At 42.7% G+C, this 24,505-nt stretch overlaps 1 protein-coding gene and 2 pseudogenes across 1 annotated transcript in view; 2 read left to right on the forward strand and 1 right to left on the reverse strand.

Moving 5' to 3' along the window:
- LOC111940938 (uncharacterized) overlaps positions 1 to 24,505 on the forward strand; it is a 776,486-nt gene that overhangs the window by 487,607 nt on the left and 264,374 nt on the right. The gene's annotated exons all lie outside the window — the stretch shown is intronic.
- On the reverse strand, positions 12,916 to 14,920 carry LOC147648160 (syncytin-A-like; annotated as a pseudogene).
- Positions 18,774 to 21,036, forward strand: LOC147648161 (uncharacterized; annotated as a pseudogene).

Genomic DNA, 24,505 nt, shown 5'->3' on the forward strand with positions numbered 1-24,505 from the left:
ACAGGTGTCACAAATAGCAAAATAAGCATAGCATTTCTAATTGGGTATTTATCACTCTGAAGACTTGACCAAGCACACATTATTAAAACCAAATATTTAAAATGTTATTATGCAAAGTTAATTTTCTCATCCATGTTCCACTTAGCATTTTTTGGAAAATATTAAGATTTTTCATAGTGCTATGTTTTTCTCTTGTTCATTGTTTCTATCCTTGATCATTTTAATATATTCTGGTTTTGCCCAAAGTCAAATTACTTTGAAGATTTCCTTATTATATTATTTTCTGGAAATCAAACCAGGTCACTGTTTTGGAACCTAGGTCAATCAATAAATATAACTGACACTATTAATTAAAAATCCCTTATCATCAACTAAAAAAATTTGCTCTTCAGCTTTTATTTTGTCTAGGTATCATTTCTATTGCCCTTATTTTACTTACACCAGGTGAAAAACTGGTTTTAAGTACCACTAATGGAAATTTTTTTAGCTTGAAGTAGTCAAAACAACAAGAGCAGCTGTTTAAATTTTTTCTGTTAGACAGAATTTTTCATTTTCTTCTGTGAAATAGTAATGAGGATTTTAAGATGTCACACTGTATATGTTTTAGTTTAGGGTAAATTTGGGAGAGAACTTCTAAATGGGGTTCTCTCAGGAAAGCAAAATTTAAATGACTCCTCTCTCTAACTGGTTTGGGAAAAAAGAAATTTCTTTGGAGAGAAGTGGAAAAAAACCGTATATTTAACAGAAATTAAATAATATTAAACAATAAAACTTCTCACTGTTCAATGGAATGGCAAATCCCAGAAGAAAAGTCTTTCTCTTTTTTGGTGTAGCTTGGTTCACTTAGGTTCTTATCAGTTTCTCTGGCACTAGAAAGTGCCAAGGCCCAAGCCCTAGTGGGCCAGAGGCATGAGCTCCCAGGGTTTGTCTGGGTGTTTTATAGTCTAGAGTAGGTTTGAACAGATCCAAGGAAAAAAATAAAAAAGTCTAGGGAATTTCTCTGTTTTAGCTAGCTACCAACTAACTAACTGTAAAAGAGAAGCTGTGTCCTGCAGTCTGTCCCTGCTGCAGACACCACAGTCCAGGAGAAGGATGTGGGGGAGTGATGTTTTCTTTCAACACAAAACTGCAGCTTCTTCTTCCCCCTCTTTGCTCTCAGAGCCAGTCTTAAAGGTGCAGAACTTAATATAAAACATAAACCAGGCAACTGGATATACTAATATTATAAAGTCACCCCAGGACATTCCACTCCTTATCCCCATATCATCAACTTATTACTAAAATTAATATATATTTTAACTTTACAACACATTCATTATATACAGACAAGGGAATTCTTTCATGGTTCTCACTTAACAATCAGATCTCTCTGAGGTACACATTGCGTTCTTCTATCTTTCTGTATTACCTACTATGTGTAACTCGGTCTCTGAGCAAAGACAACTTTACGAATGGGTTTGTCTGTACTTGAAGTAGAATTGATTTAAACTGCCTTTTTTAACAAACTTGTGAATGTACTTCCAGGACTTTTTTTCTGTTTACTGTATGCAGGGGTATAGATTGGGCTGGGCCTTTTTGGTTGGTGGAACTTCGGGCGTTAACTATTGTTGCAGTCTGTTTGTTGATTTCGTTTGTACAATTTATTGATTTGTTCCTGTTATTCCCCCCCATGGTTTTTTAATGCTTTTGCCCCCTTTTGTCAATTTTGTAAACCCCTCCCCTTGTTCCTGAACTGTAAACCCTTTGTTCCAGCACCCTCCATGCCCCTCATGCCCATGCAATTCCCTTATTGGCCTTTAGTACTGTAATCCCCTCCCTCGACTCCTCCGCCGTTATGCCCTGATTGGTTCTTGAGTTGTACACGCCTATGTTTAAAACCCGATGCATGGAGGTGCTCGGGGCTCAGTCTGTCTTGTCCTTCACCTTTCCAGTCCATTCCCCTGTCACTGCTCCCTTGTCCTGCAATAAACCTGGTTCCTGGGAAGTATTTGGGGCTCTGAGCCTCCTCCATTCCTTTGCCGAGACCCACAATGGCGAAACCGCAGAGCCTAACGGCGGAGGGCTCTGAAGGTTCGGTCTGGGGAAAACTCACTCCCAGACCGTTCCCCACTCCTGGCGTTGCCAGTGGCCAGAGTGAGAGCTAGCCAAGGCGTGGAGGGCCGCGGTGGGCAGCGTCAAACTATCTACATGGCTTTTGTTGACTACTCTTTGGTTTTTTACCTTATGGATCATCTTGTGGATGGGGATTACAGCATTTTGATTTGTCTGATACTGCTGGCAGTGCACCATTGAGGTGGCAATTGGTACCAGTTGTTTTTCTACTTTCAGGTATCTTACTTGTCATGGGGTGACTTTACCTTTAAGACAGCTCCAGGAACTGGGGGGAAGCTGAAGCTGCTGGAGGCTGATGGTAGGGGTTTTTTTCTGACCAATTATTGGCCATTTCTGAGAATTGGCGGCGGTTTTAACCATTGAGAAGTGAGATCAACTTATGAACACCACCTTAAGATGTAAAGCCAGGGCTCTTTTGTTCTCTTTGGTTTCTGGCTTCTGACGAGGGAACAGGCTCTGTGTCGGCCTCTTCCCCCCAGCTCCAGGCCATACAAGGCCGCTGAGGGCGGGGGGAGGTGGGGTGGGGTGGAGGAATGGAGCTGGCTGGCCTGACTTGCTTTGCAGTTTCTGCTGCTGGACTGAAACGTGACACCATGAACATCTGCAGCTTTCCAAGACTTTAACTCCTTTACTACCTGGATGAGACTTAGAGATTACTTCTTTTCCCAGAGAGAGAGAAGGAAGAGAGAGAGAGGGATAGTCAACATGAAGAAGACGTCATAAAGCCATCAAAGACAGTGAAGAAAAGAATCAGGTTTTAGATGGAGAAGAGAGAATAAGATGATGATTTAATAGCTGAAATATTTTTCTGTTAAAGCTCTGGAAATGGACAACAGTGTTCTGAAAAAAGCTCCTTTAATTCATGACAGAGTATATTGGGAGGAATAAAGTGTTCAAAGTGTGGATTTTGAGCAAAAGGTGGAGTAATTATGATACAGTGAAGTGCTAGAACAGAGGGGGGAGAAGTAATAGTTGAGATTTGGGGCCTTGAGAGGCAAAGAGAAAACTTCTTTTTCCAGGGAGGCTCACAGAGACAGATGAAGAGAACTTTTGCCTTTGAATAACTCATCCTTATAAATGACATCCCTAGACTCATTGACCCATAACACACCTCAGAGTGATGTGAAATGGGAGGAGAGAACTGATGGCAGATTTCCAGGGAGCTGGCATCAGAAAAATAGAAAGCTATAAAGGAAATAGTTTTCTTGTGAGAAACTCCATAAATTGGCAGAAGAAGACTTCTGTTTCTCTACAAAGACTGATGAAAAGACTGTAGCAAGAATTGGGACTATTTTAAACACCAAAGTTCCAAAGTTTTCTGTCTCTATGTTGTCATGTAAACAAGGGAATGGTTGGGTAGTGGGGGAAAAAAGGGTTTTCTGGAAGTTTTATTCTGGTGTTCTTATTCTTGTAGTTTTGTTAATAAACTTTCTTTATTCCTTTTAAGTTTTAAGCCTGTTTTGCTCTTGTTCTAATCCATATCTCACAGCAAGAAATAAGTAAGTTTTCTAGTAATTTTTTAGTTACTGCTTTAAAACCACAACATTTATTTGGTGCATTGGCTGGGAAACAAAATTAGCAAATCTAAACCACTACATTACTGCAGATGGGTTCTCTGGCTTAGACAAGGTGTTCAATTGTTTGACGTTCTCTGTCTTTACAGCTTCTATCTTAAATGCTTACTTGAGTTTCTTTGGGTTTTTAAAATACTCACTTCGGAGAAAATCTATGCTGAAAATGCATGGGGCCTCTGGGCTAGTCACATCAGGGTGTGTTTTCCACTCACTTCCACTCAGGCTTACATCAGCTTCTACTAAAGTTTTGTGATCCCCCTGTCACATCAGTAATAGGAACAGATTCTGCCCCCACATCTCGTGATGGGATTAACGTGCACTGCACACCAGTGTCAATTAAGGCTTCGTATTTTTGTGGTTCTGATGTGCCAGCTTAACAAATGACACAGTCTAAAAGACACGTTTTTTCCTAGCCTCTACCTGGTTAGAGGCAGGGCTCCTCTAAATTTGGTTATTTTTTTTTTTTCTGTGCGTATTTGTTTTGGAGGTTCTTTCAAAGGGATCAGACATGTTGTTATCATATTTTGCAGTTTGACTACAGGCTAGTGGAGTGGCTTTTTTTTTTTGGTGGAACTTCTCTTCTGAGTCTTGCTTATTTATGTACTTGTTTTGCCAGAGCAGCAGTAGATTTTCCATCATATCTCTTCATGTTTTTTCTACAGTCATGCAGGAAGAGCTACAGCTTAGCTCATAGTTTTTTCTTTTTATCTGGAGAACTTCTGTGTTGAGTACCAGGGCTCCTGGTCTGTACTGTGCTGTGACTGGAAGAAGGTTTTCTCTGAGTTTCTTGAGATTTTCTTCTGTTTTGTCTTTGAATTTCTGCAGACGTGTTCTCACAGCTGCAATTGTTGCCTGTATAGGGCCATGCACAGTGTCTGCGTATGCTCGGAGCATCTTCGCCATATCCAGCACGGTCTCTTCTCTGTCATCCCGCTTCATCGTTGCTGTCCTAGTTTAGGGCAAATCAGGAAGGAAAACTCCAAATGGGGATCTCCACAGGGAAATGCCCCTCCCCACCAACGGGTCCGAGAAAAGGGAGAAAAAAAAAAAGAAAAAAAAAAAAAAAAAAAATTCCGTGGAGAGAAGTGGAAAAAGCTGTTTATTTAACAGAAATTGAGTAATATTAAATAATAAAATTATTAAATAATAAAACCTCTTGCTGTTCGATGGGATGGTAAGTCTAGGAAGAAAGGTCTTTTTTTCATGTGGTGCAGCTCGGCTCACTCAGGTTCTTATCAGTCCCTCTGGCGCTGGAAAAGTGCCGAGGCCCAGGCCCCGGTGGGCCACAGGCGTGAGCTCCCGGGGTTTGGCTGGGTGTTCAGTCCAGAGCAGGCTTGCACAGATCCAAGAAAATTGAAAAAAACAAGGGTCCAGGGAACTCCTCTGCCTCAGCTAGCTAAAACTAACTAAAAGTCAGAGAGAAGCTCTGTCCCGCTGTCTGTCCGTGCTGCAGACACCACAGTCCAGGAGCGGGGTGCGTGGGAGTGATGTTTTCCTTAACACACTGCGCGCTTCTTCTTTCCCCTCTCTTGCTTTCAAAGACAGTCTTAAAGGTGCAGGACTTAATATATAACATAAACCAGACGATTGGGGATACCAGTATCATAAAGTCACCCCAGGACATTCCACCCCTTATCCCCATATCGTCAACTTATTATCAAAATCAATATATATATATATATATTTTAACCCTACAACACATACATTATATACAGACAAGGGCATTTATTCATAATCTTCACCCAACCATCAGATCTCCCTGAGGTACACATTGTGTTGTTCCATCTTTCCTCATTATCCACCATGTGCAACCCGGTCCTTGAGCAAAAACAACTCCACGAATGGGTTTGTCTGTACTCGAAGTAGAATTGATCCAAACTGTCTTTCCTAACAAACCTCTGAGATGTACTGCTGGGACCTTGTCTCCATCTACTTTATGCAGGGGCTCGGATTGGGCTGGGCCTGCTCGATTGGTGGAACCTCGGGTGTTAACTATCCAGGTGGCCTTTGCTAGATGCTGCTCCCAATTTTTGAAAGATCCCCCACCCAACGCTTTCAAGGTAGTCTTTAACAGTCCATTGTACCTCTCCACTTTTCCCGCAGCAGGTGCATGGTAAGGGATATGGTACACCCACTCAATGCCATGTTCCCTAGCCCAGCTGTTTATAAGGCTGTTCTTGAAATGAGTCCCATTGTCTGACTCAATCCTCTCAGGGGTACCATGCCTCCAAAGGACCTGCTTTTCAAGTCCCAGGATGGTGTTACGTGCTGTAGCATGAGGCACAGGGTAGGTTTCCAACCATCCAGTGGTGGCTTCTACCATTGTGAGCACATAGTGTTTGCCTTGGCGGGTTTGGGGCAGTGTGATGTAGTCAATCTGCCAGGCTTCCCCATATCTATATTTGGACCAACGCCCACCGTACCATAGCGGCTTCAACCGCTTGGCCTGTTTGATTGTGGCACACGTCTCACAGTCATGGATAACCTGAGAAATACTGTCCATGGTTAGATCCACCCCTCGGTCTCGTGCCCACTTATAGGTGGCATCTCTACCCTGATGGCCTGAGGCATCATGGGCCCATCGAGCTAGGAACAACTCTCCCTTGTGTTGCCAATCTAAGTCTATCTTTGACACCTCTATCTTTGCAGCCTGATCCACCTGCTCATTGTTTAGGTCCTCTTCATTAGCCCTGCTCTTGGGGACATGGGCATCTACATGACGGACCCTCACAGACAGTTTCTCTGCCCTGGTGGCGATGTCTTTCCATTCATCAGCAGCCCAGATTGGCTTTCCTCTGCGTTGCCAGTTGGCCCTTTTCCACCTTTCCAGCCATCCCCACAGAGCATTGGCTACCATCCATGAATCCGTGTAGAGGTAGAGCTTTGGCCACTTCTCTCTTTCAGCAATGTCCAGGGACAGTTGAACAGCTTTGAGTTCAGCAAGTTGGCTTGATCCACCTTCTCCTTCAGTGGCCTCTGCGACCTGTCGTGTGGGGCTCCATACGGCTGCTTTCCACTTCCGGTTCATCCCTACGACGCGACAGGAACCATCAGTAAACAGAGCATAGCGTGTTTCTTCTGCTGGCAGTTGGTTGTACGGTGGAGCTTCTTCAGCCCGTGTCACTTGCTCTTGATCCTCTTCATCAGTGAGACCAAAGTTTTCACCTTCTGGCCAGTTTGTAATTATCTCCAAAATCCCAGGGCGATTTGGGTTTCCAATACGGGCGCGCTGCGTGATGAGGGCGATCCACTTGCTCCATGTAGCGTCAGTGGCGTGGTGGGTAGCAGGAACCTTTCCTTTAAACATCCACCCCAGCACTGGCAGTCGGGGTGCCAGGAGGAGTTGTGCTTCTGTGCCAATCACTTCTGAGGCGGCTTGAACTCCTTCATAGGCTGCTAAAATTTCCTTCTCTGTGGGAGTGTAGTTGGCTTCAGACCCTCTGTAACTTCGGCTCCAGAATCCCAGTAGTCGGCCTCGAGTCTCCCCAGGCACTTTCTGCCAAAGGCTCCAGGACAGACCGTGGCTCCCGGCTGCAGAGTAGAGCACGTTCTTCACATCTGGTTCTGTTCTGACTGGGCCAAGGGCTACTGCATGAGCGATCTCCTGTTTGATCTGAGTAAAGGCTTGTTGTTGTTCAGGGCCCCACTGGAAAGTGTTCTTTTTGCGGGTGACCAGGTAAAGAGGGCTCACGATCTGGCTGTACTCAGGAATGTGCATCCTCCAAAAACCTATGGCACCTAGGAAAGCTTGCGTTTCCTTCTTGCTAGTGGGTGGAGACATTGCTGTGATCTTATTGACGACCTCAGTGGGAATCTGACGCCGTCCATCTTGCCACTTTACCCCCAGGAACTGAATCTCACGAGCTGGTCCCTTAACTTTGCTCTTCTTGATGGCAAAACCGGCTTTCAGGAGAACCTGGATGATTTTCTCTCCTTTCTCAAAGACCTCTTCAGCTGTCTTTCCTCAAACAATGATGTCATCAATGTACTGCAGATGTTCTGGAGCCTCACCCTTTTCCAGGGCAGCCTGGATCAGTCCATGGCAAATGGTGGGGCTGTGCTTCCACCCCTGGGGCAGTCGGTTCCAGGTGTACTGCACTCCCCTCCACGTGAAGGCAAACTGAGGCCTGCATTCTGCTGCCAGGGGAATGGAGAAAAATGCATTGGCAATGTCAATAGTGGCGTACCACTTCGCTGCCTTGGACTCCAGCTCGTACTGGAGCTCCAACATATCCGGCACAGCAGCGCTCAGAGGTGGAGTCACTTCATTCAATGCACGATAGTCCACAGTCAATCTCCATTCTCCTGCAGATTTACGCACAGGCCAGATGGGGCTGTTGAAGGGTGAGTGAGTTTTGCTGACCACCCCTTGGCTCTCCAGTTCTCGGATCATCTTGTGGATGGGGATCACAGCATCTCGATTTGTCCTATACTGCCGGCGGTGCACCGTCGAGGTGGCAATTGGTACTCGCTGTTCTTCCACCTTCAGGAGTCCTACTACAGATGGGTTCTCTGACAGTCCAAGCAAAGTGTTCAATTGTTTGATGATCTCTGTCTCTATAGCTGCTATCCCAAATGCCCACCTAAGCCCCTTTGGGTCCTTAAAATACCCGCTTCGGAGGTAGTCTATGCCTAAAATGCAGGGGGCCTCTGGGCCAGTCACAATGGGGTGCTTCTTCCACTCATTTCCAGTCAGGCTCACATCAGCTTCCACTAAAGTAAAGTCCTGTGATCCCCCTGTCACACCAGCAATAGAAACAGATTCTGCCCCTACATATCTTGATGGGATTAGGGTACACTGTGCACCAGTGTCAACCAAGGCCTCATATTTTCGTGGTTCTGATGTGCCAGGCCAACGAATCCACACAGTCCAAAAGACACGGTTTTCCCTAGCCTCTACCTGGCTAGAGGCAGGGCCCCTCTAAGCTTGGTTATCATCATACTTGTCAGTTTGACTACAGGCTACTGGAGCGGCTTTCTTTTTGGTGGAGTATTCCCCCTGAGTCTTGCTGTCTTTCAGTTCAAGCATCCGTTTTGCCAGAGCAGCAGTAGATTTACCATCCCATCTTTTCATGTTTTCTCCACAGTCACGTAGGAAAAACCACAGCTCAGCTCGTAGCTTTTTCTCTCTATCTGGGGAACTTCTGCGTTGAGTACCAGGGCTCCTGGTCTGTACTGCTGAGACTGGAAGAAGGTCTTCCCTGAGTTTCTTGAGAGTCTCCTCTATTTTGTCGTGGAAGTTTTGCATACGTGTTTCTATAGCTGCAATTGTTGCCTGCATGGGGCCATGCACGGTATCTGCATATGCTCGAAGCTTCTTCGCCATATCCAGCACAGTCTCTTCTCGGTCATCCCGCTTCATTGTTGCTAAAGCAGAAGCGTATTCTTGTGGCCCAAGTCGAACAAGTTTTCGCCACATCACAGATGTGCATGGCACCAAGTCTGGATTTCTAGTACCTAAGTCACTCACAAAGACAATCTCTACTATTGCCATTTCTCTCAAGCGCTGAATCCCTTGTTCTATGGTTTTCCAACGAGTTTGCTGTATATAGAGATCGTCTGCACACAGATATCTTTGTGCCACACTTCTCAGGACCCGTTCCCAGAGACTATAAGGGTCAGCCCCCCTCATCATCTCCTGGTCAATAACCGGATCGTGTGACAGGGATCCCAGATGCCTCGCTTCAGTGCCATCCAGAACTGTAGCCTCTCCTGCAGCATCCCACAGACGGACTAACCAACTAATTATAGATTCATCAGGTCGTCGAGTGTAATCTTTTCTCAGGCCATGAAGGTCCTTCAGGGAGAAAGGTTCACCAGTGCCTTCTGATTTTGTGTCAGTTGCTGGTCTTGAGGGTCCTTCCCCCGCATCACCATTATCATCATCTACTGGCCGATCGGTTTTGGTTTTGAATTTCATGCCTCTCGTGGCAGGAGCAACAGACACTGGCTTAGGCTCACTGTCTGGTTTGGCTGCTGGCTTAGGCTCACTGTCTGGTTTAGCCTGAGTCACTGGGGTAGCTGCTGATTTATCTGCCTGCCCTACAGTATCTAGCACCGTGCGATAAGCATACGCTAGGGCCCAGCTTATTGCAATGATATTTTTCTTTTTAGAATCATCACAGCAATTCTCTTCCAGATATTTCCCTACTTCATCTGGGTTCTGAATTTGTTCACGTGAAAATTCCCAGGCTGGGGGATCAGAAAATTCCTTCAGAGTTCGGCCAATTCTCTCCCACTCTCTACACCACTCAGGATTTCCCACACCTGAGTCTACTTCTGGGGCAGGGGTCTCATTGGCTCTTCTGGATATCTCAGCCCTCATCCTATAGAAGCCGCAGACTATATAGAGGAAGCTTAACAGCTGAGCCAGCTGTACTACCAGGAAAGTGGTATCCTTAACACTCAGGGGAAACTGGGTATTCTCAAAGAGGGACATAACAGATTCAAAGGAGAAGAAGGAAAGAAAAGGCTGAAACGCCTCATCCCCTGGTCTTCCTCTAACAAACTGGGTGCAATTACCAATAAACTCCCAAAATCTGCCACTAGGACTGGGAGGCAGGGTCGGGTGAAGAAACCATGAGCCAAACATACCTGACAGAAACTTCAGTAGTTCTATAAACTTACTATAAATCAGTATCACCGAGCCCAGCACAATAACCATTCTAATTCGTTCCCCTCTACTGTGAAAGAGGGCAAAGACAGGTATTAAAACCTCAAAAACTTTTAGGGACCAGGTCCACATGAAGGCCTCCACCCCAAGAGACATTATGTATCCAAACAACATGACTACAGACTGCTTTATCCCAATACAGAATAAATACAACCAACAATCAGTACAGGTTTTTCCACTTTCTCTTGCCCCACGTTGGGCGCCAAAAACTGTATTTGTCCTAGTTTAGGGCAAATCAGGAAGGAAAACTCCAAATGGGGATCTCCACAGGGAAATGCCCCTCCCCACCAACGGGTCCGGGAAAAGGGAGAAAAAAAAAAGAAAAAAAAAAAAAAAAAAAATTCCGTGGAGAGAAGTGGAAAAAGCTGTTTATTTAACAGAAATTGAGTAATATTAAATAATAAAATTATTAAATAATAAAACCTCTTGCTGTTCGATGGGATGGTAAGTCTAGGAAGAAAGGTCTTTTTGTCATGTGGTGCAGCTCGGCTCACTCAGGTTCTTATCAGTCCCTCTGGCGCTGGAAAAGTGCCGAGGCCCAGGCCCCGGTGGGCCACAGGCGTGAGCTCCCGGGGTTTGGCTGGGTGTTCAGTCCAGAGCAGGCTTGCACAGATCCAAGAAAATTGAAAAAAACAAGGGTCCAGGGAACTCCTCTGCCTCAGCTAGCTAAAACTAACTAAAAGTCAGAGAGAAGCTCTGTCCCGCTGTCTGTCCGTGCTGCAGACACCACAGTCCAGGAGCGGGGTGCGTGGGAGTGATGTTTTCCTTAACACACTGCGCGCTTCTTCTTTCTCTTCTCTTGCTTTCAAAGACAGTCTTAAAGGTGCAGGACTTAATATATAACATAAACCAGACGATTGGGGATACCAGTATCATAAAGTCACCCCAGGACATTTGCTAAAGCAGAAAAGTATTCTTGTGGCCCAAGTCGATCAAGTTTTCATCACATCACGGATGTACATGGTGCTAAGTCTGGATTTTTAGTGTTTAAGTTATTCACAATGACAATCTTTACTACTGTTACTTCTCTCAAGAACTGAATTCTTTGTTTTGTGATCTTCTAATGAGTTTGTTGTATATAGAGATTGTCTGCGTACTGATATTTTTGTGCCACACTTCTCAGGACCCATTTCCGGAGACTATAAGGTCAGCCCCCCTCATCATTCCTTGGTCGATAACCGGATCGTGTGACAGGGACCCCAGATGCTTCGCTTCAGTCCCGTCCAGAACTGTAGCCTCACCTGCAGCATTCTACAGACAGACTAACTTATTAACTACAGATTCATCAGGTCATCGAGTGTAATCCTTTCTTAGGCCACAAAGGTCCTTCAGGGAGAAGGGCTCACCAGTGCCTTCTGATTTTGTGTCAGTTGCTGTTCTTGAGGGCCCTTCCCCCACATCGCCATTATCATAATCTACTGGCCGATTGGTTTTGGTTTTGAATTTCATGCTTCTCATGGTAGGAGCAACAGACACTGGCTTAGGCTCACCGTCTGGTTTGGCTGCTGTCTTGGGTTCACTGTTTGTTTTAGTTGCTGGCTCGGCTGCAGCTTGAGTGACTGGGGTAGCTGCTGATTTATCTCCCTGCCCTACAGTATCTAGCAGCATGCAATAAGCATACGCTAGGGCCCAGCTTATTGCAATGAGATTTTTTTTTTTTCCTTTAGAATTATCATAGTAATTTTATTCTAGATATTTCTTTACTTTATTTGGGTTTTGAATTTGTTCACGTGAAAATTCCTAGGCTGGGGCATGAGAAAATTTCTTCAGGGTCCAGCTCATTCTCTCTTAGTCTCTACACTACTCAGTATTTCTTACACCTGAGTCTACTTCTGGGGAAGGGGTCTCGTTATTCTTCTGGATATCACAGCCCTCACTCTAGAGAAGTTGTAGACAGTATGGAGGAAGCTTAAGAGCTGAAATACTAGGAAAGTGATATCCTTAACACTCAGGGGAAACTGGATATTCTCAAAAAGGGACATAACAGATTCAAAGGAGAAAAAGGAAAGGAAAGGGTGAAAAGCTTCACCTCTTGTTCTTCTGACAAACTGGGTGTAGTTACTAATAAACCCCCAAAATGTGCTATGGGATAGGGAGGCAGGGTCAGAAGAATAAACTCTAAGCCCAACATACTTGGCAGAAACTTCAGTACTTCTATGAACTTTTTATAAATTATCAGCGAGCCCAGCACAGTAACTATTCTAATCTGTGTTCTTCTACTGTAAAAGAGGGAAAAGAAAGATATTAAAGCTTTAAAAAATTTAGGGACTAGATTTACATGAAGACCTCCACCCTGAGAGACATTACGCATTTAGACAACATGGCTACTGACTGCTTTATTTCAATACAGAGTACATAAAACCAAAATACAAATTAGTAATCAGTACAGGTTTTTCTACTTTCTCAAGCCCCACATTGAGCTCCAAGAACTGTATTTGTCCTAGTTCAGGGCAAATTTGGGAGAGAACCTCCAAATGGGGTTCCCCAGGAAAGCAAAATTCAAACTACTCCTCTCTCTAACTGGTTTGGGAAAAAAGAGATTTCTTTGGAGAGCAGTGGGAAAAAAATGTTTATTTAACAGAAAATTGAATAATATTAAACAATAAAACCTCTCACTGTTCAACAAGATGGCAAATCTCAGAAGAAAAGTCCTTTTCATGTGGTGCAGCTCAGCTCGCTCAGGTTCTTATCAGTCCCTCCGGCGCCAGAAAATGCCGAGGCCCAGGCCCTGGTGGGCCACAAGTGTGAGCTCCTGGGATTTGTCTGAGTGTTTTTCAGTCCAGAGCAGGTTTGAACAGATCCAAGGAAAAAGAAAAAAGTCCAGGGAACTCCTCTGCCTCAGCTAGCTAAAACAAACTAAAAGCTGAAGAGAAGCTCTGTCCTGCTACCTCTCCATGCTGCAGACACCACAGTGCAGCAGCAGGATGTGGGGGAGTGATGTTTTCTTTCAACAAAAACTGCGCACTTCTTCTCCTCTTTCACTTTCAGAGCCAGTCTTAAAGGTGCAGAACTTAATATATAACATAAAACAGGCGATTGAGGATACCAGTATCATAAAGTCACCCCTGGACACATACTCAAAACAAAATAGTTTATATAGTATTATATATATTATATAGTATTATATATATATTATATAGTATTCTATCTTTGTCAGACAGGTTATGCAAAACAAACCATTTTGAAAATTACATTTTTAAGCAACATTATTATTGCAAATTACATGTAAGAAATTACATTTAAGCAATATTATCACACGTTGCACAAATGTAATACAAGATACACTACAAAATATATATTTTGTTTGTGGTTGAATGCAATTTCTCATTGGTACCAATGGTTTAACTACCATGCCAGAAAGAAAAACAAATATTCCTGACAACTGGACTCTGGATTATTGACACAAATGTCAGAAGAATCACTAAAACTGACAGCAGTTTAACTTCTAATGTACAACTCTGATGAGTTCGGCGGGAGAAAAACAGCAATCACTATGAGTGATCAGCAAGTCTCATTTATTGGTAACTCTAAAACCACTTATATAGCATCAATAATTAGGCTCATACATAGTGCAAAAGCAAGCTCATTCTTGGATGTTTCATTTAAGGTCAACTCCACCTAGTTCCACATTCCTGCGATCGCTCATCTATGCTGAATCTACATTCTTTTGATCACAGTGTCCTGTTCTCAGTTAACAGTTATCACTAAGGTCTTTCTGACCTTGCAACATCTCACACCAACTGTACTCTATTGTTGTTTAACTTCTTCTCAGCTAACTGCTGCATGGGAACATGACCTTTGCTAGCTAGCCATTCCTCTATAATTCCCTGTTTTCTTTTTATAAAAAAACTGCAGAAGTAGCTGCCTTCTTGATCATGTTTTGCAAACATTGCAGCAAGCAAGGAATAAACAATAGTATAATCACAATGATCAATATAACAATAATTGCCATTTGTGCCAAATGTTTTAACTATCCTGTGAGACCTAGGCATTGAAACCATTCGTCCAATGGATTTGTTTCCACGGTTAATTTTTTCATATTTTATTGTAATTGTCGAAGATGAGCATGAATAGACACTGAATGTTCAGAAAGATTCATGCAACACATCCTATCAAGGTCCTCACAGCCATGGCCCTGTGCTAATAAAAATTCAATAGCAACTCTATTCTGCAAAACAGCATGTCTAATACTGTTCATGTCCAAAAGCAAATCAGACAAAACCTTTGATGTAATGTTAAACTGTTTTCCTGTCCAACATGCCAGTTGTCGTAACTGTGTTAAGGCTTGAGCACTAGATACTCCGGGTGCAAAAACAGATGACACAGTTACTGTAGGAAGCTCCCAAAGTTCAACCTGATGTTTACATTCTGGCCCCAGTTGAAACACACTTCTATTTGTTTGTAACCTGCTTCTATTGGCTCTTAATAGCTGCTGTATAGTGGGTGCAAGCAGTGTCAATTTCTCAAAATAACAAGGACCTCCATAAATGTTTGCTGGCAGTCCTTGCCATGCGTGATATCCACAAATTAAGAAAATCCCAGGTGGTATATGTAGAAGCATACTGCTAGAATTTAGTCTGTGCAACCAATTGCCACAATATGTATTGTTATTTTGCAAATATAACAAACTTCATGGAGAAATATTTGTACCATTTGGCCGATAAGAAATTTTTGCATGATTATGCCCAACTCAATTGACAAAAGTTAAACAATAATTGCTAGGGGGTGAGCCTAACAGTCTTAATTCTTGTGGTTCTGACCCAGTAACCTTTAAACCTGTAGCAATGTACCAATTTTGAGCACCAATGGGATTTGCTGGGATTAAACCTGTGTCACAGATATTGATCCTGAATCTACCTGATGGAATTTCACATAATGTTTTGTTTGCTTCCTTGGCTGTTTTCCAATTCTTTGTCCAGTTTTTAAACATTGTGGCATTGAGTGAATCATCTAAAGGTGCACCCAATAAACAAGTTCGAAAAGGATCTGAAGGGGTAGCCATTGAAAGGCAAAAATTATCCTGTCCAGTTTGATTAGCCCATATTACCCACATATTTTGTCTTTCAGCAATGTCAATCAAAAACTCCTCATTTCCCTTTATCATGGTAAACCACCACAACAACCTGATCAGGGGTAGTCCTTTAAGGACCTTAAAAAGATTGCGGCAGTTCAGCCAACATCTTGGGTGGATCCCATACGAGATTTTGCTTCCCTTTTCTTTTACCCCTCTGCCTCGCCCGTCAATTCGATTGCTTGGAATCACAGGGTGTTCCATCTTCTCTGCAGCAAGGATAACTTTCAGGGAAAGACCCTGCCGTTTTAAGAATTGCTCCCAATTTTTATTTTTTACCCCGGAATATCATACCCAATTTGTGTAACTGTCTTAGGACAGTGTATTGTAGTTATTTCAATAATATATGGTAAAGGGGTATTAGGATGATAACAATAATTTTCTGGATTTATCCCAAAAGCATATATCTCCCACCATCTATCAGATCCTTTTTCAAATTGTCCTGTTTGTACACCTTCCTGCAATGCAATCTCAGTCAAATTTCTTTCAAATTTGTAACACTCTGTACAAATTCCTCTTGGGGATTGACCCCCCCTTACAATGTGCCCACCACTTCTCTTTACACACTTTACAAATGTAACATACAAAAGGATAACATTCACACTCTGATACTGTACACAAGATTCGCATATGAGACTCCATCAGGTCCTGTCTCTACGTTGATGGTGGAGAGTGAGAAGTATCTGCTGAATTTTCTGGATCAGCTGAAGGTAAATCCCTGGGATCAGCAGGTTTAGTCCATTGGCTTGGCACCCACACAGGCCCTGTGGGGGTAGACACACAAAGATAACCACGTCCCAAATAGAGTACTTTGCTAGGACCTCCCCACAGACCTGTTTTTGGATCCTTATAGTGAACCCATATTGGACTTCGGGTTTTCTCTGCTTCAGGTGCACTATGACGTACTGCTGCAGGCAAATCACTGTTTCCAAAAACACACAAAAAATTTAAAACAAATAAACAATGCAATAATCATTCTTGTGGATCTTTGATCTCCCTAAATTTTTTCAGATACTATTTAAGGTACCATTTGCTTGTTCTACTATTGCCTGACTTGTAAGAGGATGTGGAATTCCTGTTATGTGTTTGATTCCCCACGATCGCATCACCTGCTTAATTCTGTTACTACAATAAGCAGGTCCATTGTCTGTTTTAATGGAACGTGGAACTCCAATAACTGCAAAACAACTTGCCAAATGTCACTCAACATTCCGTGCTTTCTCACCAAATTGAGCTGTGGCCCAGATGTAATGACTATAAGTATTGATGGTAACATTTATGTATTTAACTCTCCCAAACTCTTCAACATGGGTAATATCCATTTGCCACAGCTCATTAGCTTGTAATCTTCTAGGGTTTACTCCAAGACCCAATCCACTGCCTTGATTATGAAAACTACAAATGGGACATGCTTTAACAATAGCCCGAGCCTCCTCCAAAGGTATCTGAAACTCCCGATGGAGACCTTTTGCGTTTCGATGAAAGATGGCATGAGCTTCTCTAGCTAATGTCTGTGGTGGGATGGGGCTATTTTGTGACAGTGAAACCAATTAGTCTGCCCTGGCATTTCCCTCTCCTAGACCCATATCCCATTTGTGGCTACGAATATGAATAATAGCAAAGGCACCAGTCCTCAACTTTACTGCTCTTTGGAGTTGCAAAAACAGTTCATATAAGCAAGGGTTTTTTACTTCCTTTATGTCTGCATTTTCAATGCATTCACTTACTCCTGCAACATATAAAGAATCAGTTACCACATTAACAGGGCCTTTAAACTGCACTAAAACCCAAACAACAGCAACTAACTCCAGAGTTTGTAATGTGTCCTCCTTTTGAACTGGAATAATATGATGATTCCACTATGGATGCTAGCTTTGGAGCAAGCTGCAGGCCCATGGCCTCTCAGTCCTGCTTAAGAAGCTAGCCTGAGAATTTCATAGGAGGATTTCAAAACAATCCTCAGAGACAGAAAACAACTGCCAGGTGCTGTTTGTCTGTCCTTTTGTTTTCCTTGCAGGAGGGAGTCAGGGGGGTGGTGAGCCCCCCTGACCAATGATGGTGATGTAGCACTTTGCTAACCAATAAGAGTTTCTTTTCTGTACTTTCCACGTACCAGTCTATAAAACAAGCCTAAAGTAATAAACCAGAGAATTCTCGTGTTGTGCCTCCTTTGAGAGCCTATGTCATTCTTTATAGCCGTTCCCAATCGGAACGACCTTCCACTGTCTTTGTGAATCTTGCCATGTAGCAACAGCTGTGCGAGATTTCTTTCCAGCATTGGTGAACACTGTTGATGCCCCTGGTAACAGCACAAATGATCGTTTGGGCTTCTCAATCCAACTCTGCTGGCCTATCCATCATAGGGGTAGTCGGGGCACTTCCTCAGTACTGATCACACTGCTGTTGTCAAGCAATGCTTCTTGCAATGTGGAATTGTGAATTAAATACCAATCTAAATTGTCTTGTTTTATTGGTATCTGAATTTCAGCTGGATCTGCACTTATAATTTGCCATAATCGCTTCGCCCTTGCTTTATCAAATTCGCTAAAATTTCAGTTTTTTGAGTCAAAGAAAAATCATTACATCTCTGATGTAGTGGTGGTAACAACCACTCTAATACCCATATGTCCCCTGTTTTCTTTTGTTGCTGTGTCAGGGCACCGATGAGATGTTGAGGTTCAAACCATACAGTAAGATTAATGTCCAGTTCTGGATCTCACCTACGAACAACACCTGTCTGGATACAGTCCATTATTTTATTGAGAGGTCCCTGTTGTTCATTGGTGACTTGTATAGGTGCTGTAGGATCGGTACCTTTTAACAGGTGTTAGGGCTTTTGCAGATGTGCTTGACTTGCAGCCTCTTTACAGAGCATGCTGAGCCTTACAGTGAACTGCCAAAGAAAACAAAGTGATAAATATTCCTGCTTGCTGAGAAAGAACAAGGATCAAACAAAGGTCTGCAAGCATCTAGTAATTTGCTTTAAGATAAGGATAGTAATGTGTTTAGAGAAGAACGAAAACAGTGTTATAAAATAGAGCTATAAGTTTGTATTATATTTTTAGATGCTTGGCTTAAACTATATAAGTAATGAAAGAGCAAAAAATAAAGGTCTCAGTTCTACATCATATTGGTGTGCTGTCTGATTCCTGCCTTAAGATTGGACTTAATATCTGGGGACCCTGACGTGATGAGCTTCGGTCCCGAGTGTGAACAGTCAGACATAATCTAAGGCTGAGAATGAGAAGAATCCCACGGCAGTTGCGACTGGACGTCCGAGACAGACGCGTGTGGCCACAGATTTGACCGGTGAGTCAGCAGCCTTGAGCTGGAAATTGGTGGGATGGGCAATGCTGTATCAGCCGTGGAGAAAGCTACGATAGAAGCCTTGCTCCAGATGAGTCAGAAAGCGGGGACTGCTTTAAATCGTACGCTTCTGACAGATTTATTATTTTGGGAAAAGCGGCAGGGATTAATCACTGAGAATGCCAGTGTTTTTACTAATGCCGCCTGGAAAAGGGTGGGAGAAGATTTATGGCAAGCTGTACAGTCTGGCTCAAAAGAAGCCAAAGCTCTAACACAAACGTATCGTCAAGTTAGATTAATGATAGAGCAGTTGGGTGCAAAAGCTGTGATCGAAGCAGCTGTGAAGGGAGTTTACGCTGCGGCAGAAGGAAAAGCAGCTGAAAGGTCGAGTAACAAGCAGCCAGGGAGTGAAAATAACTGTGATCGGAGTAACGAAAATATTCCTATCCCTCATATGGTTGCTGCTCCAGTGCGTAAGGGACCCTATGACGATTTGATTCCACCATGGGATGGTAATTCCCAAGTCCCGCAGATATCGTCCCCTGTAAACCCCTCAATGCCACCCTTTGTTCCACCGCTGCCTATGGAAGTAGATCCAGTGTCAGCTCCCCTTCCTCCTGATTCCGATACTGAATTGGAGGCATTAAAAACTCTATTATCACAGCAAGCAGGAGTTATGACGTAGCTTTTACAAGAAATGTAACATTTAGATCGAGATGCAAAGTCTATTACTGTAAAACAAGCATATAAAAAGGCACACGTGGCAATTGTGAGTGAACTTAAGAACACTGAAAGTCAATTAGGAGATCTAAATGATAGTGTGCCAGGACCTTCCCCTTTAACACCGAAACAGCCATCTCCGGGGCCGTCACAATCTTTGTCATTAAGCAAATGCAAGGTCCTTTTGAATAATGTGAAAGATGGGGAATCGTCTGTGGAGAAGGCTGATAATTATCTTTGTTCTAAGTATGGAACTGTGGCTTGAATAACGCCAGAGGAAAAGAGAGAAATAAGAGAATGGCAGCAATGACGTTCTCCCCATGTTCAAGCAAAACAAGACCCACAATCGATAGGAGAAAAATTATCGCAGTGGATAAGTGGGGAAAAAGATCAAGACAACCCCCCAGATCCACCAATAGATCCAAAATTTGATATGGCAAAAAGATGAAAAGGGGTTGTGACTAATGCAGAATTAAGTGGGAATTTTCAATTCTTTTCTGCGCCACTTATTACTACACCAGGGGAGACTGGGAACCATTAAATTGGACTTTAGTATCTCGCTTGCAGAAAGCAGTGATGGATTGTGGAATTGATAATCGCCTGATCAAGAGGCAAGTAGGGGCGATAATAAAATATCAACAGCTAGTGCCGGCAGATATAAAGGGTCTATTTGAAATGTTGCTTGAGCCGACTAGCTACATGTTATTTCAAGCAAAATGGCAAGAGCGCTTGGAAGCAAAACAAGTTGAGAATTTAGATTTGCCAGTTGGAGATCCACTGCGTGCAGCTTCCCTGGAACAGTTAATGGGCACGGGTGTTTATAGTGACCCACAAGCTACACTGAATACTCGTGTATTAGCACAATTTAAGGCTGCTGCCTTAGAAGCCTTTTCAACACTGCCACAAGTGGGGAAACCTCGTCAGCCATACTTACAAATCATGCAAAGCCCTGTTGAGCCTTTTCTCAGCTTTGTCGACAGGATTAAGGAAGGGGTGAAAATAGCACCAGATGTGCCATGTGACATGAAAGATACCCTAGTAAAGGAGATTACTGTACAAAATGCAAATCGTAGTTGTAAGAGATTAATTGCTGCCTTGCCGGCTGGACCGACATTAATGCAGATTATCGAGCAATGTTCACGCACACCTCTAGAAGAAGAGAAGGAAAAGGCCATGATCCATGCCTCCGCTTTGGCTGCGGCTTTGCAGAAATTTCCCTTGCAAGGAAAAGGGGATAAAGGTGCCAATCCTAATTTTTTTTTAATTGCAGCCAACCTGGTCACATTCGAAAAAATTGTCCAAACAAAGGAAAATCTAATGCTGTTACCCTACCAAGCGCTACATTTATAGGTACTTGTCATCATTGTAATAAATTTGGGCACAAAGCGACTGAATGCCGATCAAAATTTAAGAAAGATGGAACACTGCTGCAACCCATTCCGGGAAACGAGAAGAGCCACGGGGGGGGTGGGGCGATCCAAAACCTCCCGACAGTGATGGCTGCCTCTCCCACATCACATCAGCAACAAGAGGCAGTGCTGGAGTCGATTTGGCTGTGGCAGACACCATCACAATCTTAGATACAAAAGATCATGTGATCCCTTCAATAGAAGAAGGACCTTTAGGTTATGGTCTCTCTGCTTTATTGATTGGAAGATCATCAGCATCTCGAGTTGGCCTTTTTGTGTTACCAGGACTTATAGATAGTGACTACGCAGGAGTCATCATGATAATGGTGTCAACATTTAATCCTCCTGTAACAATACCCAAGGGCAGTAAAATTGCACAATTAATACCCTTTAAAGCACAAGTTCTGAGACCAAATCAAGACAAAATTAGAGAAAAGGGAGCTTTTGGATGTACCGGAATGGCTGTAATGTTTGCAGAAGCTGTTGGACAGAACCAGTTAACTAGGCTAGTTACCCTCACTCATCCTGAAGATAAACAACAAGTTTCAACAGAAATTATGATGGACACAGGTTCAGATGTAACCATTGTGCCTCAACAACATTGGCCTAATAGCTGGCCATTGAAAGCTGCATCTGTAAATATCTCAGGAGTAGTGGAAACTGCCCCCACAATGGAAAGTACCAAATTTATTCGACTAGAAGATGCAGAGAAAAATTTTGCTTTTGTGAAACCTTATGTAATGCAAACATCTTTGTGGATACTAGGATGTGATGCTTTAGCACAATGGAAATTAACCCTTACAACTCAGGTGTTTTGAGTGCGGCCACTGAGCAAAACAAATCCCACACCATAAAACTGACATGGAAAACAGATGACCCAGTATGGGTTGCACAGTGGCCGCTTCCCATTGAAAAGGTGGGTCATTTGAAAGAATTAGATGAGCAACTCCACCTCAATCATATTCATCCTTCTACTAGTGCCTTGAATATGCCTATCTTTGTGATACAGAAAAAAATCAGGAAAATGGAGATTGTTACATGATTTGTGAGCAGTGAATGCTCAGATGCATCCGCTAAGAGATTTGCAACCTGGATTGCCTTCCCCTGCAGCTCTTCCTAGGAGATGGACAATTTTAGTAATAGATTGAAAAGATTGCTTTTTTAGCATTCCCCTGCATGAAGATGATTGTAAACTCTTTGCATTCAGTGTACCAGTAAAAAACAACAGAGAACCAATGTGTCGCTATGAATGGATAGTGTTACCACAAGGAATGAGAAACAGTCCTAGGATATGTCAATGATCTGTAGACCAGGCATTGGACAGGTGGAGAACAGATCATCCTGAAAAACTAGTTTATCATTACATGGATGACATTCTCATAGCCTCTGAACAACCTTTGTCTGTTCAAGAAGAAACTGAACTGGTTCGAGACTTGAATGGGTAAGGTTTGTCCATAGCTGAAGAAAAGATTCAGAGAACAGAACCTTGGTCTTACTTAGGAATGCAAGTCAGCAAAATGAGAATTAGGCTCAACAAGCTTGCTTTGCAATATCAAATTGATACAGTACGTGATGTTCAGAAGCTCGTGGGAGATATCCAGTGGCTAAGGAACTGGGCAGGTGTCACAAATGAAGATTTAAAACCATTGTTTCAGCTTTTGCAAGGTTCCAAGCATCCAGCTTATCCGCGGACATTGCAAGAACCAGAACTGACAGCCTTACAAACCATTGAAGAGAAAATAGCAAACACAAAAGCATATAGATTTCAACCTCTGCTTCCATTGTGCATATATGTTAGAAACCAAGCCGTTGAAATAGCAGCTGTTATTGGACAAATAAATGAACAAAACCAATTTTTTCTTTTGGAGTGGGTTTTTACCACATTTAAACCATGGACTACAATCCTTAAAAGAATTGATGGCGCTGGACAATTGATACTAAAAAGCAGATGCCGAGTACGCCATGTGTTTGGCCAAGAACCAGATAAAATTGTTGTTCCTTATGATTCGCTAGATTTGTTAGATGAATGGATGTTGTCATCTTTAACTTTTGCTACTGCTACTCATGGCATTGAAAGTGATAATCATTTTCCCGCACATCCTTTGTTTTCGACACAATTGGTGTTTAAAGGAAAAATATTTTTGACCCAAAAACCTATTTGTAATGCTGTGAATGTGTTTACTGATTCTGGTGGGAGAACAGGAAAATATGGTTATGCTATACAAGATAATGATAATTGGCATGTTCATGTTGAAACAGATTACAAGAATTCTGTTCAAATTTTAGAGTTAAAAGCTGGTGTGTTAGCACTCATTTTAATTTTGAACATGTTAATTTGATTACTGATTCAGTTTATGTGGCATCAAATACCAATAGACTTGAAGATGCACTGTTAGGCAGCTTTTCAAACCCAGTTCTTGCTACATATGTTACTGATCTTTATAATTTGGTTAATAACAGAAAACACAAATTATTTGTTATAGCAATTCGTAGTCATGCTACCTTGCTTGGTATATTTGTGCAAGGAAATGCAACAATTGACACTACAGTAACAGCTGCTGCAACAGAAGTTGATTCTGACAAATATCAGAATGCAACAAGAGCCCATTCCTTTTTTCATCAGTCTGCTAAAGGCTTGCAAAAAGAATTTGCAATCTCAAAATCAGATGCCAGGGCAATTGTTGCAGCTTGCCCTGTCTCTGCTAGAATTCCTCCCTTACAAAGTGCTGGCACTAATCCTAGAGGATACAGCCGCGCCTTCTTTTTCAAACTGATGTTACCATTTCACCATTTCTGAACCATCTGGGCGTCTGAAATATTTACATGTGACAGTTGACACATATAGTAAAGCAACATGGGCAACGGCGTTATCAAATGTAACTGCTAAAAGTGCCAGAAGACACTGGCTGGAAGACTTCACAGTACTAGGTGTCCCTCAAGAAATAAAAACAGATCATGGCCCTGCCTATACCAGTGCCTGTGTGTAAAAGTTTTTTAACTCAGTGGAAAATTAAACACACTTTTGTTGTTCCCTATAATACCGCAGGCCAAGCCATCATTGAATGTCGTCAAGACCTTAAGCGACTTTAGTCTGTTTTGAAAAAAGAGGTGGAGGTCATATCTCCTTTGGAAACACTACATAAAGCTCTCTATGTATTAAATTGGAAGAATCCTGTAAGTGACCATACAAATCACCAACAATATTTGCTTCCAGTAAGTTTTCATTTTTCTCCTCCTTCGGATGCCTTGGTTAGGCATGAAGTGTCTGTACAGATTTGGGACCAAAAAGCAAACAGCTGGCAAGGGCCAGCCAGGTTTTTAACCTAGGGTCTTGGATATGCTTGTGTTTCCACAGGATATAATAACTTTTGGTTGCCTGCTAAGTGGGTGAATATTGAATATTGAATATTGAATTCTGGATATTGAAGCAGAAACCCAAAGTCGCTGGCAGTGGAGACAACGACTTGCCCCAATAATTGACCTCCTAGGATAACTCATAAGAAGAGATAATCTGGGCACACCATCTACAATCAACTGTCAAGAGCTAGTTGCTGCATTGCTAGAAAGGAAGAGAAGAGAAATTATTCAGCCAAATTGTGGTTGTAGTGGTTGGCTGACATCTTATGTATATTTAGGGTAA

This window comes from Cyanistes caeruleus, chromosome Z, assembly GCF_971803275.1.
Source record: "Cyanistes caeruleus chromosome Z, bCyaCae1.hap1.1, whole genome shotgun sequence".
Lineage (NCBI taxonomy): Eukaryota > Metazoa > Chordata > Aves > Passeriformes > Paridae > Cyanistes > Cyanistes caeruleus.